The 16,056-nt window shown below is 48.9% G+C and overlaps 1 protein-coding gene across 4 annotated transcripts in view; it reads right to left on the reverse strand.

Moving 5' to 3' along the window:
* The window catches only part of PARK7 (Parkinsonism associated deglycase), a 42,266-nt gene that overhangs the window by 13,668 nt on the left and 12,542 nt on the right, over positions 1–16,056 (reverse strand). The window contains exon 1 of one of the 4 annotated variants that reach the window (XM_075906437.2): positions 1,681–1,825. The exons of 1 other annotated variant lie outside the window; for it this stretch is intronic. The gene's annotated coding sequence lies outside the window, so the exon portion shown is untranslated. Of the gene's footprint in view, positions 1–489; positions 513–1,263; positions 1,286–1,680; positions 1,826–16,056 lie in introns of those variants that run through there. 2 more of the 4 variants (XM_025182063.3, XM_075906438.2) reach the window with 2 other exon arrangements.

Genomic DNA, 16,056 nt, shown 5'->3' on the forward strand with positions numbered 1-16,056 from the left:
GTTAATCACAACTTTCTGATGTCCCAAAAATCACTTCTAAAATGGTAACATCGATGACCACTGGGAATGGAGGCATTTCACAACACACCCACTCTATTTAGCAGGGACGGGGGTTTTTTGCAGTAAGAGGGGGTTTCCACCCAAAAATGCACATTCAGTCTGGACATTTGTTATAAGAAAAAAAAATGTTACAGTCACCTAGACAAATTTGTACATTGGGGGAACTGGATTTGTTAAACTTAACTTTACTGTTCTCTACTTTGTCTGTTTCTTCAGCACTAACAGTGACTAGTGAGCAACAAGCCATTTTCTGTTCACATTCACAGAAGACATGGTAAAAGAACTGACTCGTCTTCCACTCTGCCATTAACTTAACTACCATTACATCTTTGCACAGGAGCATACAATTGAACCTCTTTAGTCCAACATTCTCTAGTCCTGCAACATCTGTTGTCCAGCATGATTTTAGTTAACCAGATGTCCACTTACTATGGGTGAGGCCAAGTTTCCTATGGTCCCATCAAGTTTGTTTACAGCCAATAATCTGGGCACTCAGTGCTGTGCGCTGTTATCTAGCTCTAATTTACCCCTAAATGTCTTCTAAGAACCCAAGTGCAAGTGATAAGCGGATGCAGTTCTTAGATGCCATAAGTAAGCAATGGAAGTACTGGTAATGCTGCTAGGCTATATTGATCTCCCATGATCCTGCAAATTTTCTGGCTTAACACTGACCAGGTCCCTGGGGTGCTGAACTAGAGAGATTCAACATTATATTTTACAATATACATTGCACACTTCTGCTATGGAATTACAAGATATCACTGAGGCTTACAGCTCAGTAGATTTTGTTAGGTTAGCTTATGTACATAAGAATGGTCAGAGTTACATTAGACAGAATAAGAGGGCTATATACCTTCCTGTTACAGGGCATAAACTAGGGATGTTAAATATCAGGTACTTTACTAATTGAGTAACCTCATGAATTTGTACTGGTTAGTCGGCTATTCTATAGTCCCCAGGGGCAGGGCTCCCCTTCACCCAGTGCAGTGATAAAGAGGCAGCAGCCCCTGTCTAAGAGGGAAGGGGGGGGTCAAAGCTCCTGAAACCGGCACAAGCTGGAACTGAGCAGGGCTGCCTGCCCACCTGGCTCCTAATACACTTTAAATGCGGAGCCACAGGGCGGGGGCCAAAGCTGAGTGGGGCTGCGGACAAGTTACTGGAAGGGGGGGGGGGGAAATGCACGTGCAGCGTCTCCCGACTTACGACTGGCTAAGGCCAAGCAATTGGCCATAACTCAGTTTGCTCCTGCTGGCCCCCACAGCTACACGCGGATCGCTCACAACTCGGGCCCGCCATTTACGACAGCTTTGGTCGTAAGTCACCGCTGCGCAGGTCGGGGAGGGCTGTAGCAGATCTGTGACGGACGGGTTCGTTGCCATGGAGACGTGACACTGAGCGGCAGTACGGAACCTGCTCTGCTCGAGCGTCGTAGCCGCCCCTGCCCAGCACGTTCAGACCCAGCGCCTCGGGGGAGGCTGCGCGCGCATTCACGTAACGCTCCGACGAGTCGGGCCTGTGCGAGGCGAGCCCGGACCCCCGCCCGCGGCAGAGACGAAAACCGCCTGGGGCGCGGGACAGGGCTCTAACGGCTCCCGCAGAGCCCCCCCCGGCAGCTCTTACCGCGTTGCGTTCGGCGCCCTCGGGGCTAAGCTGCGCAAGGCGAGGGAGGGTCACTGCGCATGCTCAGGAGCTTGGTGACGCCTGCGCCCTGCCCGCACGCTGAGTCAGTCTCTGCGGCTGCGCAGTACCGGGGCGAGACCTGAGCGGGCAGGGCTAGAAGCGGCGCTGGGCGAAGGCGGGGCGGTGGGCGTGGCCCGGCGCAGAAGGGGAACAAATCGCTGCTCCAGCCACAGAGGGACGCACGGAGCATGCTCAGTAGCCCTGAGGACGCCCCTGCCCTGCCCTCACTTTCTGGCAGCGGAGCAAGGGGGAGGCGGGGCCTGAGCAGAGGCAGAAATGTCCTGGCCGGGGCGCCAGGCCGCTTTCGGGTGAGGCGGAAGAGCGGTGGCGGGAAAATCAGGGAGGGGGTTGTAGGCGCTGGGGATTAGCTGGGGGAGACGTTGCCAGCCCCTGTGCAGGGATTCCCCCGCCAAGGGCATGGGGGTAACTGGAATGAGCCACCTGCTGCGTGCAAAGCCTCGTGGGGGGAGGGGGGTATTTCAGATGGGGGGGGCAACCTGTGCATGCCTTGATGGGGGGGGCAGCAGACTGAGGACACAGGCTTCAGCAGTGTTACTGAGCATGCTCAGTACAAGCCAAGCACCAAAGAGGGAGAGGAGGACCCCACCCACCCATCCATCCACCCTCTCTCTTCCCCCTCCCCCATCTCTTATCCAGGGACTACCAAGGTGCTGAAAGAAATCTAAATAAATATTAGACCCACTCAGCTCTAACACCAACATCTTCTGACATCTTGTGGCAAGTCACTTAAGGGATAATGGTTAGCCTAAATGTGTAATGTATATTCTTACTTTATTACTAATTCTGTGCAGAGAGACCCTACCAGGCTTCCTTAGCTCTGTCTCCGCTCTGGAAAAGGAGTGGTGTCTAGTGGGCAAGGGGGCAGACACATTTCAGTTCTATATAAGAAAATCAGAATAGCTAGGCTGGGTCAGACCAACTGTCCTTCTAGTCCAGTATCCTGTCTTCTAACAGTAGCCAATGCCAGGTGCTTCAGAAGGAATAAATAGAAGAGGCAATCATGATCTATCCTCTGTTGTCCATTCCCAGCTTCTGGCAAACAGAAGCTAGGGACAACATCCCTGCCCATTCTGGCTAGTAACCACTGATGGACCTATCCTCCTTGAACTTATTTTGTTTTGACTTGAACCCTGTTATGGTTTGGGTCTTTCCAACATCTCCTGGCAAAGAGTTCCACAAGTTGATTGTGGAAAAAATAATTTATTTTGTTTGTTTATATCTGCTGCCTATAAATTGAGTTATGTTAGCAACAGAATAAATAACATTTCCTTATCCTATTTTTCCACACCATTCATGATTTTCTAGATATCTAACATATTCCCCCACCCCTTAGTAATTTCTTTTCCAAGCTGAAAAGTCCCAGTCTTATTAATTTCTCCTCATATGGAAGCTGTTCCTTACACCTAATAATTTTTGTTGCCTTTTCTGTACCTTTTCCAAATATCTAAAAAAAGATATATGGGGTGATCAGATCTGCATACAGTATTCAAGATGTGGGCATACAATGATTTTATGTAGAGGCAATATGGTATTTTGTCATCTTATCCATTCCTTTCCTAATTATTCACAGTATTCTGATAGCTTGAACCAAAGTCTATCAGAAGAGACAGGGGAACCTAAACCCCTTTGAAAGCTCCAAAAGCGTAATGCACTTCACTTGTATACAAAATGGGTTTGTATACAAAAGTCCAACACAAAAACTGCACTAAATTCTGGGACATGAAAGCAGGAAAGCACTGCCTGATGGGAAATTCCTGCTCCAGATGCTAATGACCCCTCACCTACACACACCCAGCTCAGTAATTATCAGACCAATTCTAGGAAAAAGTCCTCTATTGGTTTCCAAAATACTGAAGCTGAATAATTGTATTATGAGGTTCCCTCTAAAGCAGTGGTCACCATCAAGTAGACCGGGATCTCCCAGTAGATCTTGGAGCCTCTGACAGGTGATCCTGACTGGTTTGGTCAGGAAGCTATCAAGTGCTGGCACTTCAGTTGCCCCTCCACCGTCATGCTGCTCCTGTCCTCTACCTTGTAGCTGCCCCCCTAGGAGCCTCCAGCTTGATGTGAAGCGTGTGGGAAGGAGAGTGGGGGCTGATCTTAGGGTGTCCCTTGTCCCCCTCCACTCCTATACCCCATCTCCACACAGAGAGAAGGGGATGGAGGAAGCTTGGCAATGCAAATCTCTGGCACTCTTAAACACTGTCTGTCATTCTCCCAGACGTACACTGTCCTTCACTCTCATCTCCCAACCCAACACACATGGGTTGTTGTTTTTACTTCTTTTATTACTTGCAAAGTGTGTTACTTTGGGGATTTGGACTGGTCTGTGCATTTCATAATTTTCATTTCTCTCTTGCTTAAATTTAATTCTTTGAGTAGTGAGTTCTAAATTGCTTAACCTGTTGCGGCTGGAGTAATTATCTCTGTTGTAATTGCTGCTCCTGGAAGCAGCTGGCATGTCCCTGCAGCCCCTGAGAAAGTCAGGGCAGGGGGTCTCCTCATACTGTCCTCACCTGCACCTCTCATTGATGAACAACAGGGAATTGTGGCCAGTAAAAGCTGTGGACTTAATGCTTTTAGATGAGGGACAGCACATGGCACATCTATCTCAGTGGTCCCCAACGTGGTGTCCGTGGGTGACATGGCGCCCGCTGGGGCATTTATGTGCACCCGCCTGGTGACCAGGGCTGGCCCAAGCCGTTCTTGCACCCCGGGCACCCGATGTATTCACGGCCCCACCCCAGGCGCACGGTGCATGTGCGGTGCTGCCCCCGTGTGTACGGCCCCTGCCCCGTGAGCGCAGCGCATGCACGGTGCCACCCGGCCCATGCGTGGCCCTGTCCCTGGGTGCCCGGAAGCCCCAAAAGGTTGGGGACCACTGATCTATCTCATAAAGCTGGAAGGGACCTCTAGAGGTCATCAAGTCCACTCCCCTGCCCTCACGGCAGGACCAAGTACCATCCCTAACAGATTTACCCCGGATCCCTAAATGGTTCCTTCAAGGATTGAGCTCATAATCCTAGGTTTAGCAAGTAAATGCTCAAACCACTGAGCTATCCTTCCCCATTGCTGACCAAGCCAGCTGCTTTCAGGAGTGATGCAGGGCCAGGGCAGGAGTAAGCCTGCCTTAACCCCACTGCTCCACCACTCGGTAGCTGTCTCAGTTAACAGTGCCCAGCCAGAACATAAGATCCTGCTTCCAGAACCCCTCTCCCAGCCCTGAACCACCTCCTGCACCCAACCTTCTGGCCCAGATGTGAGTGCCTCTGCACCCGAACTCCTTCTCAACACTTGCATCCTGAAACCCCTCCTGGACTATGCCTGGAGCCCCCTCCCATTCTCCAAACTCCTTGGCCTAAGACCAGAGCCTACACCCCAACGCCTACCCCAGCCTGGTGCAAGTGAGTGAGGTTCAGGGAGGAAGGGGGATGGAGAAAGCAGGGTGAGGCCTTGGAGAAGGGGTGGAACAGGGGCAGCGCCTCACAGAAGGGGTGGGAAGGAAGTGGAGCAAGGGTATTTGGGTTTGAGAGAGATCTTACATTGCACTTAAATCAAAAAAGTAATCTTTTGGTTAAAAAGGTTGGAGACCACTGCTCTAAGGCAGGCTTTTTCAAAGTGGTTCGTGAATCCACACTGAGAAAGCTGCTACCGGGCCGTTCCAGTTTGTTTACTTACCAGCTCTGCAGTTACGGAGCCTTACGGTTCCCATTGGCTGCGGTTCACCATTTGCTGTCAATGGGAACTGCCAAGCTCTGTGACTGCAGAGCTGGTAAGTGAGCAAACTGGAGTGGCCTGGTAGCAACTTTCCACAGACCACTTTAAGAAACACTGCTGTAAGGCAGGGATGGAGAACCTATGGCCCACAGTCTGGGATGCTCTGGATTCCCTCCCACCTCCTGCAACAGAGCAACCCAGCATTGGCACTCCAGCCCTGCTGGGGAGGGGCTCCAAAGCTTGGTATCCCCTCTCTCCTGTGTGGCTGGAGCACCAGTGCCATCTTGTCCTGCTGCAACGGGCAGGGGGTCCTAGGCCTCGTGGGCTAGATCCAGGCAAGCCTCAGGCTGCATCCTGCGGCTCTGTGAAGAGCTGCACAGGGAAACTCTATCCCTACATTTTCTTACAAGCTACAGTCCAGTTGCTCCCACTGGCTAGTAATTGCCATACAAGCTAAGAGCCATGCAGAATAGGGATATAAGAGTGTAACTGTTTCAACAGTTAACTGATACACATCACTTATTGGTTACAGTTACATGCTGTTCCTGGCTGCCAGCCCTGCTCCTGGGGAGACTGTTGTCACCATGTATTGTGGGCTCTGTAGTCTGAGATTTTTTAAATATCTATAAATATGTCCAGATGTTTGCGGTTTCAAAACGTCTGAAATAAAAACTAAAATGTTCCTGTTTATATGTCTCATAACAATAACAGTTTATAATTTTAAAAAACACCTCTCTAGCATTATGTCCATGTATGAAACTGATTGTTCCTTCCTAGGGGGAGTACTTTACATTTCTCCTGATTGAATTTCATCCTCTTCAGCTCAGATAATTTGCTACATTTGAGTTCAGGGATTTGGGTTGAGGACTGGCCCTAAGGTAAATTAAGTTTAAGACCCTTGCTTTACCAGCTCTGCTCCCACGTGCCATCAGTCTCTATGCTTGAGCTCTCTAGTCCAGCACATCTGAAAGTCCTGGACTTCAAAGATTCAATCTGTACTTAGTGTGATTTTTTTTTTTTTTTAGATAACTTGATTTTTACCAAGTGGAAATAGTACATAATACTCATTGTCTGTGTCAAAGCTGCAGATGCAGCAGGAGCACATTAAGAATGATAAGAAGTAAATCACAAACACAATAGCACTTACATTTTATGAAATTTTAAATGTCAAAAATTCACATTTGCAGCTGCAGCAGTCTCCTGAGTTCTTCCATATAGTTTAGACATGCCTTTAAAGAGGATACATACACTGAACATTTAACAATCTTTTAACTTCTTTAAAATAAAACCAAAACAACCCAATTTAAAAAACCAAAAAAGTTATAGAAATAAAAAGAGAATGCAGGAAGAAGGCCATCACCAAAACTGGGGACTATCCTATTTATTGCACCCAATATAGCATGTATGATTACCTGCCCTATATGCAGGTAGGATGTGTGTGCATTTTGGTCCTCGGGGACCTTGTATGGGGTTTGGAGACTATGATGCCTGAATTGGAGGACTTAGGACCTAAAGAAGACAGAGAGGTACAAAGATGAGACTTTCCAGGACACAGTAGAACAGTCCCAACCCTGGTCACACAGCCTCTGTGCTGTGGAGGAGAGTGAAAGTCTCAGGGAAGGAGAAATGTTACTACTCAAGAAAGAGATCTTGGAGTCATTGTGGATGGTTCTCTGAAAACATCCATTCAATGTGCAGCAGCAGTCAAAAAGACAAACAGACTGTTGGGGTATAATTTAAAAAAGGGATAGAGAATAAGACACATAATATCTTATTAATGCTATATAACTTAATGGTATACCCACAGCTTGAGTACTGCATGGAGTTGTGGTCTTCTCATCTCAAAAACATATGCTGGGTACATCAAGTCAGAAGTTTATAACTAATCAGGACTAGTCAGCAAATAACTTTGTTTTCATGGTAATGGGGGGGGGGGTTCAGCTATCCAACATCTGGTGGGAAAATAGCACAACTGGATACAGATTATCCAACAAGTTCTTGGAATGTATTGAAGACAATATTTTATTTCAGAAAGTGGAAAAAGCTCCTGGAGTGGAAACTGTTCTAGATCTGGTTACAACAACTCGAGGGGAACTGGCCGAGAATGTGAAAGTGGAAGGCACTTTGAGTGAAAGTGTTCATGAAACGACAGAGTTCATGATTCTAAGGAATGGTAGGAGAGAGAACAGCAAAATAAAGACAATGGATTTCAAGAGGGCAGTCTTTAGCAAATTTGTGGAGATGGTAGGTAAGGTCCCACGGGAAGGCAGGAAGTCCAAGGGGAAAAACAATTGAAGACAGCTGGCGGTTTTTCCCCACTGGGTGGAAAAGATTGGAAGTATGGCAAGAGACAACCCTGGCTTAACCATGGTGTTCTCAATTATCCAAAAACCAAGAAAGAATCCCATAAAAGGTGTAAACAAGGTCAAATTACAAAGGATGAATATAAACAAGTAACACAAGAATGCAGGCACCAAATTAGAAAGGCCATGGCACAAAACAAGCTCAATCTACCTAGAGACATAAAGGGTAACATGAACATATTCTATAGAAAGGACCAAAGACAGGGTAGGCCCATTCAATGAGGCAGAAAAACCATAGCAGAAAATGTGGAAATGGCAGAAGTGCTTAATGAATTCTTTGGTTTCACCAACAAAGTTAGTGGTGATGGGACACTTAACATAGTGAATGCCAGTGAAAATTATGTAGGATTAGAGGCAAAAATAGGAAAAGAACAAGCTAAAAATTACTTAGATAAATTAGATGTTTTCACGTCATCATGGTCTGATGGAATGCATCCTTGAATACTCAAATAATTGACCAAGGGGGTTTCTGAGCCGTTAGCTATTATCTTTGAAAAGTCATGGAAAATTGCAGAGTTTCCAGAACATTGGAAAAGGGCAATTGCACTGTCAATGTATAAAAAGGGAAATCAGGACATTCATTTGTGTACCTGAAAAGATCATACAGCAAATAAATAAGCAATCATATCAAACCAATCTGATAGCTTTGACAAGGTAACAAGCCTTGTGGATGGGGCAGGGGAGAGTGGTTGACATGGTATATCTTGACTTTAGTAAAAACATTTATACTAATGTTACCTAGATGGAGCTACAATAAACTGGGAGCAAAATTGGTTGGAAAATAGTGTCCAGAGGGTTATCATCAGTAGTTTACAGTCATGCTGGAAGGGCATAATGAGTGGTGTCCTATAGGAATCAGATCTAAATACATTTCTGTTCAAAATCTTCATCAATGCTTTAGATAATGGCTTTGAGATAAGGGTGAGTAGGGGGGCCACAAGTGGTCACAATCCCCAAAATGCGTGGGTAGAAGCCAAGCGATATAGCCAGGGGAGCAAAGAGAGATGGGGGCTCCTTACTGCACTTTTCCCGCTGCTGCCGGTAGGTGCAGGAATGAGGCAGGGCAAGGGCAGAGCAGGAGAGAGGAGGAGCAGGGGGTGGGGGTTGTCCAGACCCTTGTCCCGCCCTCTGGGTCCCGCCGTCACTAGTCGACTCTGCTTGGAGAGTGTACTTATGAAGGTTGTGAATGATAACACATTGGGAGGGATTTGCAAGTGCTTTGGACCACAAACTACATATGAGTCTGTCACAGCTCAATATCCCAACCTGGCACTTCAAGTGTAGATATGCGGGCCAGGTAGCAGAATAAACTCTGTAAGAACCTGTCTATGTAACTCCCCAAAGATAAACTTGTCTGGTCTCAGGTTCCCTAACACCCAAAATGGTGATGACTGGTCACTGCCACAACTCAAGTAAGTTTAAAAAAATATAAAATAAACCCATTTCCAGGGAAGAGATCACTTGGGAATCTCTTGCCTAAAGCAAAGTTATCATCCCCACCTTTCCCGCCCCAAACTCCATTTTTCTTGGAGTTGGAAATACAGGCAGTCCCCGGGTTACGTACAAGATAGGGACTGTAGGTTTGTTCTTAAGTTGAATCTGTATGTAAGTTGGAGCTGGCATCAGCCGCTGCTGAAACTGATCAGTTTCAACAGCCGCTGAATCTGGACACCAGTTCCACTTAAATACAGATTCAAGATAAGAACACCAGGCGTCCCCAAGTCAGCTGCTGCTGAAACTGATCAGCAGCTGATTCCAGGAAGCCCAGGGCAGAGCAACTCTGCCTCGGGCTTCCTGTAGTCAGCCGCTGGTCAGTTTCAGCAGCGGCTGACTTTGGGACGCCTGGGGCAGAGCAGCTCGGGTGCTGCTGGCTTGGTCCAGCAGCACGGCTGCTCCTCGGAGCTACTGGACCAACCCAGCAGCACCCCAGCTGCTCTGCCCCAGGCATCCTGATTCAGCCACTGCTGAAACTGATCAGCAGCTGAATCAGGACGCCTGGGGCAGAGCAGCTGGGGTGCTGCCAGGTTGGTCCAGTAGCGCCAAGAAGCGGTGCTACGGGACCAACCGGCAGTGCCCCACCTGCTCTACCACAGGCCCCCGGCTTTGCTCCATGTCTCCCTGGTCTGCTGGGGGGGGGGCACTAGCTGCGCACCCCCCCCCCGCAGCAGACCAGGGAGACGTGGAGCAAAGCTGCGGAGGACCCGGGCCGAACCGTGGCGCTTCCAGATCAGCGCCGCGGTCCAGCCCGGGTCCTCCACGGCTTTGCTCAGCGTCTCCCTGGTCTGCAGACCAGGGAGACGCTGAACAGAGCGGCGGAGCACCCGGGACGGACCCGCGCCGCTTCCAGCTGATCTGGAAGCGGCGCGGGTCCGGCCCCGGGTGCTCCGCCGCTTTGTTCAGCGTCTCCCTGGTCTGCAAACCAGGGAGACGCTGAACAAAGCGGCGGAGCACCCGGCTGGACCCGCACCGCTTCCAAATCAGCTGGAAGCGGCACGGGTCCGGCCCCAGGTGCTCCGCCGCTTTGTTCAGCGTCTCCCTGGTCTGCAAACCAGGGAGACGCTGAACAGAGCGGCGGAGCACCCGGCTGGACCCGCGCCGCTTCCAAATCAGCTGGAAGCGGCACGGGTCCGGCCCCGGGTGCTCCGCCGCTTTGTTCAGCGTCTCCCTGGTCTGCAGACCAGGGAGACGCTGAACAGAGCGGCGGAGCACCCGGCAGGACCTGCGCCGCTTCCAGCTGATCTGGAAGCGGCCGCGGGTCCGGCCCCCGGTGCTCCGCTGCTTTGCTCCCGTCTCCCTGGTCTGCTGGCTTTGCCAGCAGACCAGGGAGACAGGGAGCAGCTTTTCTCGCCCCGGAGAAGGCGGGCGGCGGGACCAGGCGTCCCGCTGCTCTAGTTCTCCGGGGCGAGAAATCCCCGTTCGTAACTACGGATCCGACATAAGTTGGATCCGCATAACTCGGGGACTGCCTGTAGAAACAAAGGGAATCCACAGAGCACAATGGGGCTCTGATTCTCCTCAGGCATGCAGGCTTAAATACACAACAATCAACCAATACCAGTTAATCAAAACAAAAGGGAAAACACTTCTATTATCAAAACAAAACTACTGTTGCAAGCATAGTAAATGACTGGTTGCTAAAAGCCATGGAGTGAAATAGACTCAGGGGACATCCCAGAGCTATAATCCTTAGTTACAAAAGAGAAAAATAATTAACCGGCTCAGACATGGTTTCCAAACCCCTAAACAAGAAAAACAAGAAAACCTGATGGACTATCTTAACTTTTCCCTACTTACACATTTCAAGGAGTTCTTTCCTGGGGGAGCCCAACTCCCTCGTTACCTGGGGAAAAACTATTCTGATCTCAGACAAAAGAAAGAGGAAACACCTCCCCCCTTCTCAGTTTGAAATTCCTATCTGCATTTCATAAGCTGAATGCCTGAAGTCCCCTGCCTCAAGTGCATTTCCAGAGTTGCTTAACCCCTTCCTCACTCTTCAGGTAAGTCAGACTTTCCTTAGCAGCTCCTATTCATGACAGAGTCAATGGTATAAAACTCTTGCAAAAAAACAAACCTCAGTGTTGTAAGCAAGACACAAGAAATAATTCTTGTGCGCTACTCTGTGCTGATTAAACTTCAACTGGAGTACTGTGAGAGAAGACTGAAATATGATAACAATCACTAGGTCTATGGCAGTGGTTTCCAACCTTTCTAAGCACGAGATCACTTTTTGGATTTAAGTGCAATCCAAGAGCTACCTCACAGCCAAATTCCCTTGCCCCTCCTCCTTTGTGCCCCTTCTCCGAGGTCCCGCCCCTGCTTACTCCATCCCCCCTCCCTTTCACCAGGTGGGTTGGGGTGCAGGCTCTGGTCTTGGGTTAAGGGATTTGGAGTGTAAGAGGGGCTCTAAACTGAGCTTAGGGCAGGCAGTTGGGTTGCTGGAGGGGGTTCTAGGTGCAGGCTCTGGGAGGGTGTTTGGATGCAGGAGTACTTGGGGCTGGGGTAGAGGCTTGGAGTTCAGAAGAATGTTCATGACTGGGGCAGGGTTTCAGGATATGGGCTCCAGCTGGACACTTACCTCAGGTGGCTCCTGGGTGGTGGTACAGTGGGGTTAAGGCAGACTCACCTCATCCTCACCCTACACCACTCCTAAAAGCAGCCAGCAAACTCCATCCCAAACCTTGTTGTGCCCCCTCTCTCTGGTCTGTGGAGATAGGATACAGGGTAAGAGAGGGGGCACCTTGACATCAGCACGCCCTCCTGTTCTTTCCCTGCCCCGCACAGAAAGCAGGAGGCTCCTGAGAGGACAGCTCCAAGGCAAAGGGCAGGAGAAGTGCAGCTGTGTGGGGAGGGGCAGCTGAAATCGATGGCATAGCGAATATGATTATTAAATCTGCAGATACCACCAAACTGGGAGGAGTTACAAGTGCTTTTTGAGGATGGGGTCACAGTTCAAAATGATCTGGACAAACTGGAGAAATGGTCTGAGGTAAAAAAGATGAAGTTTAATATGGACAAATGCCAAGTACTTCACTTGGGAAGGAGCAATCTGTTTCACACATACAGAATGGGAAGTGACTGTCTAGGAAGGAGTCCTGAAGAAAGGGATCTAGAAGTCATAGTGGACCACAAGCTAAATATGAGTCAACAGTGTGACTCTGGGATGCATTAACAGGAGTGTTGTGAGCAAGATGCAAGAAGTCATTCTTCTGCTCTACTCTGCACTGATTAGGCCCCAATTGGAGTATTGTGTCCAGTGCTGGGCACCACATTTCAAGAAAGAGATGGAGAAATTGGAGAAGGTCCCAAGAAGAGCAACAAAAAATGATTAAAGGCCTAGAAAACATGAGTTGAGGGAAGACTGAAAGAATTGGGCATGTTAGGTTTAAAAAGAGAAGACCGAGAGAGGACATGATAGCAGTTTTCAAGTATCTAAAAGGAGGAGAGAGAAAAATTGTTCTCCTTGGCCTCTGAGGATAGGACAAGAAGCAATGGGCTTAAACTGCAGCCAGGGAGATTTAGGTTGGACATTAGGAAAAACTTCCTAACTGTCAGGGTGGTTAAACGCTGGCATAAATTGCCTAGGGAGGTTGTGGAATATCTATCACTGGTGATATTTACAAGTAGGTTAGAGAGACATCTATCAAAAATGGTCTAGATGGTACTGGGTCCTGCAATGAGGGCGGGGGACTGGACCCAATGACCTCTTGAGGTTCTGTCCAGTTTTACTGTTTTATGATTCTATGAAGTGCTGGCACTTGACAGCCTCTTGGCCAAACCAGTCAGGATCACCTCTCAGGGTACGTCTAGACTACAGGCTTTTGTCGACAGAAGTTTTGTCGACAGATACTGTCGACAAAGCTTTGTCGACAAAGAGCGTCTAGACTACATACAGTTCTGTCGACAAAGCAAGCCGCTTTGTCGACATGGCAGTGTAGACGCAAAGGACAGTTTAGATGCAATAACGCCTTCTGTCAACAGAACTCCGTCGACAGAAGGTGTTATTCCTTGTAAAATGAGGTTTACAGTCGTCGACAAAACTGCTGAGTTCTGTCGACGTTATATCGACAGAACTCGGCAGTAGTGTAGACACAGGTATAGTTTTGTCGACAAAAGTGGACTTTTGTCGACAAAACCCTGTAGTCTAGACACACCCTCAGAGCTCCAAGATCTATCAGTAGATCCCAATCTACTGGTTGGTGACCACTGGTCTATAAGAAAAAATGGTTACCTACTTTCATAACTGTTGTTCTTTGAGATGTGTTGCTCATGTCCATTCCACTTAGGTGTGCACGTGCCACATGCACAGATTGTCTGACCTTAGTGGTACCCGTTGGGCCAGAAGAAGAGACCCGTGGAGTGGCACCACTATATCGGTGCATATATATCCCCACTGGCCCTCCAACCCCTCAGTCCCTCCTTGCCAGAATGCTCCAACACATGGGAGATGGATGGGATGTGGAAAGAACAATGGTTATGAAAGTAAGTAACTCTTTTTTCTTCAAGTGCTTGCTCATGTCCATTCCACTTATGTGGTTCCAAAGCTAAAACCCTGAGACGCAGGGTTGGAGCCTACCAAGAAACTGATTGCCACACAACCCTACCCACGACAGCATCTTCCCTGGCCTGTTGCGTAATGGCATAGTGGTTTGCAAAGGTGTGCATCGACGACCAGGTAGCTGCCCTGCAAATCTCTACAAAAGGCACCTGGGCTGCAAAGGCCGCTTAAGATGCCTAGGGCCTCATGGAATGAGCCATAATAGGCAGAACCAGAACCCACACCAGCTCATGGCATGCTTTCATACAAGCTGTGATACAGGACTAGATAAGGGCTGACACAGGCTGGCCCTTCACCCTGTCCGCTATTGACACAAACAACTGAGAGGACTTATGGAAGGGCCTGGTCCTCTCTAAATAAAAAGCTAAAGCACGCCTCACAGCAAGACTGTAGAGCCTGTTCTGTCCCAGAGCTGTGGGACTTAGGGTAAAAAACAGGAAGAAAAATGTCCTGGTGAACATGGAAATTAGAAACCAATTTGAGCAAAAATGCAGAGTGGAGGTGCAGCCTAACTTATCTTTAAAAAAGACCATATACAGGAATATAGACAGGACTACATCCGCCCTCTGGGACCACTCGTTCCCCTTCAAGGACCTGCTGAGGCAATCCACCAACCTGTTCTGGGCCCGGGGAAGGTAAGTGGTCACCGGGTGAATACTATGAGTTATGCAGACCTCCCAGAGGAGGAGAGCCTCCCTGCACAGGGGACAGGAGTGAGCACCACCCTGTCTGTTTATATAAAACATTGCTGCCTTCTTGTCCGTCAAAATTGAAACATGCCTGTTTCAAAGCTGCGGCAGGAAAACATCACATGCGAGGCGAATAGCTCTCAACTCCCTGACATTGATATGAAGGGAGAGATCAGTGGGGCCTCACCTACATTGTGTCTGTAGCTTACCGAGGTGGGCTTCCCAACCCGTACTGGAAGCATCTGTCAATGGATGGAGAAGACATTCCTCATCACACAGCCACCAGTCAAAGGATCAACATGTCTGCAGGCTTTGTTACCACTGTGTCCATATGCTGGAATGCTGCATTGTGGGTCCGCACCAGCCATAGTTGGAGGGGCCGTAACATAACCCTGGCATGCCGAACCACGTATGTGCAGGCCGCCATGAGTCCCAGCAGCCTCATGCAACAACAGGCCATCGTGGAAGGGAACGACTGGAGCCGCAGGATGGCGTCCTTTAATGTTGTGAAGTGCCCCATGGGAAGGGAGGCTCTGGCCCTCATCGCATCCAGGAAAGCTCCCACAAATTTTATCACTTGAGTGGGGACATGGGTGGATTTGGCCTTGCTTAGGATAAGGCCCAGCCTGAGGAACAGCTCCCTGACAAGGGATATGTGGCTGATTACCTGGGACGGTGAGGAGCATCTTATAAACCAATCATCCAGATACAGATAAATCTGGATCTATTCCTTCCTCAGTAAAGTGGCCACTATTGCCATACACTTTGTAAAAGCTTTGGGGGCCAGAGTAAGGCCAAAGGGAAGGGCCCTAAACTGATAATGGTCACAACCCACCATAAAATGGAGGAATCATCTGCGCGAGAGTGCGATAGAAATGTGAAAATAGGTGTCTTTGAGATCAAGGGCAGCATATCAATCTCCCATGGCTAGGGAAGGAATGATGGAGGCCAAAGTTACCATTTTGAACTTTGACTTTACTATGAAAGTATATAGATCCCTCAGGTCCAGAAGAGGGCGGAAGCTGCCCTTGGCCTTTAGGACTAGGAAGTAGTGGGAGTAGAAACCCATTCCCCTGAGGTGCCAGGGGACCTCTACTGCCCGCAGGTCGAGAAGCTTCTTCACTTCCATCCTGAGAAAATGCTCGTGAGAGGGATCCCTGAAGTGGGATGGGGAATGGGAATGGAAAGGGATTAAATAACTCCTTCTGACTATGGCCAGGACCCAGCAATCCATTGTGATGAGCAATCAGGCACAATGGAAGGGCAAAAGACAATCAGTAAAAGGCTTACATTCTAAGACCTTTGCGCTGTCCTTGCTTGCATCTTCAAAGATTTGGCCCAGGACCCTGGAGTTTGCCAGAATGGCCTGCCCCCATTGGAAGATGAGTGGGAAGGAGGCCTGCCACTTCTATTATTATTATTATGACCCCTGCATCTAGGGAAATCTGACCTATTCCCCTGCTGGAAATGG

This window comes from Pelodiscus sinensis, chromosome 24 (genome assembly GCF_052426305.1).
Source record: "Pelodiscus sinensis isolate ZL-2025 chromosome 24, ASM5242630v1, whole genome shotgun sequence".
Classification (NCBI taxonomy): domain Eukaryota; kingdom Metazoa; phylum Chordata; order Testudines; family Trionychidae; genus Pelodiscus; species Pelodiscus sinensis.